Source organism: Nematolebias whitei, chromosome 14, assembly GCF_014905685.2.
Source record: "Nematolebias whitei isolate Nwh7 chromosome 14, NemWhi1, whole genome shotgun sequence".
NCBI lineage: Eukaryota > Metazoa > Chordata > Actinopteri > Cyprinodontiformes > Rivulidae > Nematolebias > Nematolebias whitei.
Window position 1 is genome coordinate 29,080,119 of NC_056511.1, and position 2,778 is coordinate 29,082,896.

Here is a 2,778-nt window from a genome sequence, read left to right on the forward strand (position 1 = left end):
GGGGGGGTCAAGAAGTACTGGTTCATTTGTCTTCTGGACATGGGAACAAACTTAAAGTTGCTGTTTCCACTCCAGGTGGGCGTTGCAGTGCACTGGACGAGTTACTGTGGAAATGAAAGCTCTGCATTGCACAATCAGACCGTTTGTTTCCAGTGAAATGTTTGCAAAGATTTAAAAGTCTCAGTTTTGATGGTTATCCTTGTAAAGCTCTGTGCTTCCCTCAAGTTTGTCTTTGTTAGAAGACTATGTACAGTCAAGGCAAACATTTGGGACAATACTGCCGCCTGACATTCCTTTCATGCCTTGCAGTTATTAAATTTTTGTGTGATTTATTGGGACACAAGCCATTACTGATCACTCTTATACAACTTGTCAAAAAAGTCCTGTATAAGCTTTTAAAATAGTTACCAGTAATTAGTTGACTCTAGTGACAAATCATTACAGTCAAATTATTAATGAATAATTAATCAAATCAATCAAATGATTACTTAATCAAAGCCAGCATAAAGTGGTTGTTTTTATTTACACAACTGTTCATTACCACTGAAATAAAGCACAATGATTATAAACCAATATTCTAATTATTTCCATGGTGAAACAGTGCCACTTCGTGGTGAACTGAAGCAGCGTTACATCACCCATGCGATCTGAAAGTATCGTTTTTAGCGCATGCACAAAGGAGCTGACACTACGGATCGTGCTTCCGCATCAGATTGGGTAACCACAGCCCCCTCCAGTTCTGGGGTGGGGGGGACACTTTGCCTCAGGTGGTGGAGTGTATGTGGGCATCTTGTTAATAAGTGATGGTAGGATGGAACGAGAGATGGATCGAAATAATGGGGCCTCATCCTCAGTAATGAGGGCATTACTTCAGTCTGCTGTGATGAAGAAAAACTGAGTCAAATGGCAAAGCTCCGGATTTACTGATCTGTCTTCATTCCTGGGTTTTCCTCCTGGACCTGTTGCCTTTGCAACACAAGTATGAATAAACAGTACAAGATTAAGACAAAGATGAATGGCAGGGTGTTCTTATCTCCTCAACAGTGGCTCATTCTCCTAATGAGCCACCTTGTTGTATTTAAGGACCAAGGCTGCTAAAGGATGATGCGGAGACATTGTCTACTAATGGTATTCAGTGAGAGGCCAGTGTTCAATCAATCAATCAATCAATTTAACTTTATTGTCCATAACATTCAATGAAATGGTGATTTGTCTTTGACATCTGGCTTATAAAAACAAAATAAAAATGTCATTTAAAAACTTTAAAACCAAGGCTAAATCAATTAAATGCATGCAGTTAAAACCATTCTAAAATACACTATACATTAAAATATGGAAACATCCCAGCAGACAGTGGTTTGTTATGCGAGGCTGCGTTTAAATAGGACCTTGTTAAGTGCATTCACCGCAGAGGGAACAAATGACTTTTTGTACCCATTTTTCTTTGCTAAAGGAACCAGCAGTCGTCTACCAGATGGTACCAACTGTAGAACCTAAGAAACTTTATTAATTGGATAATCTGTTTAATAAGGCCCAAGTTTAACTTACAACAACTGTGTTCAACAGAACTTGCTTTTAGCAGATTCTGAGATGTGCTTGAGCTGACCTGTACTTGTTGATCTAAAAGTACCAGGAATTTCTGGGCGTAAGATCGACTGTTTGTATAAGACTGTTTCCCATCAGAACTGTTTTAACAACTCAGAACTGTTTTAACAACTAGTGCTGGTTTGTGTCGGGCTGACCTAGGAAGAATTTGCTTTTCTCAGGTGTTTTCCTAAAATGGGAAAGGACTGATATGTGTTGTGCAGCCTTCTGACTTCTGACGTCAATTAAGGGTATAAATCAGGACAGAGCTGTGTTGAGGAGAGGGGTTCTGTCTTTGAGGTCCCGAGGTATTCCTGGCTGTTCGGCCTTTGGGCTAAGCTTCAAATAAAACCCCCATTTTGCTGTCAAACAGAACCAAGGTGTCTACTGTTTTATTAATGAATCCAAAAGTATTAATGTAGTAAACCACTATATTTTGGTGCAACAATGTGGAATGAGTCTTTGGGAAACTGGTCTTCTCTTCAGCAGCGTGAATCCAGGATGTTGGGCCCATATTCAAGGTAATTATGATTTTTTAAATAAAAGATTGCTGTTCACGTCTGCTGCTGAGATGACTGGATCCCAGGCTTTTAACCAGACACTGTTTGTTTCTGTATTGATAGCAAAAAAAAAACCTTTAAATCTGTTGACAGATTGCAGCTAAAAAAATTACAAGTGAAATCTAAAAATAGTAATGTCTTGTGCAGTTTATGAACAGCAACAATTTTGTGAAATTGGGAAAACATTCAGCTTGGTTGAAGGCCTGAAATATATACATATACATATATATATATATATATATATATATATATATATATATATATATAAATAATTAATGCTAAATAGATACCGGTACATAACTTAATATACTAGTATTTGAAAAATTTGAAAATTAAATTGGTGACAAACAGGTAAAAGACTGACGGACTGACATTTCTGTTTCTTTGTGTAAAGTTTTATGCTGTGGGCTAGTTTTCAAATTGTAGTTTATTTTAATTTTTCCTTTTTTTTCTCTCCTTTTCTTTCTTTTCTTTCTTGTGCGTCTGTAAAACAAATTGACTGCATATCGCTCGCTAAAGTGTTAAGTCGTTTTGTCAAGTGGGAAAGAGAAAAAGAGGAGAAAGGAAATCTTTACACACACGAACACCTCTCTCTCTCTCTCTCTCTCTCTCTCTCTCTCTCTCTCTCTCTCTC

At 37.6% G+C, this 2,778-nt stretch overlaps 1 protein-coding gene across 1 annotated transcript in view; it reads right to left on the reverse strand.

Annotated features, from left to right (window-relative positions):
• robo4 (roundabout, axon guidance receptor, homolog 4 (Drosophila)) overlaps nucleotides 1-2,778 on the reverse strand; it is a 187,736-nt gene that overhangs the window by 108,217 nt on the left and 76,741 nt on the right. The gene's annotated exons all lie outside the window — the stretch shown is intronic.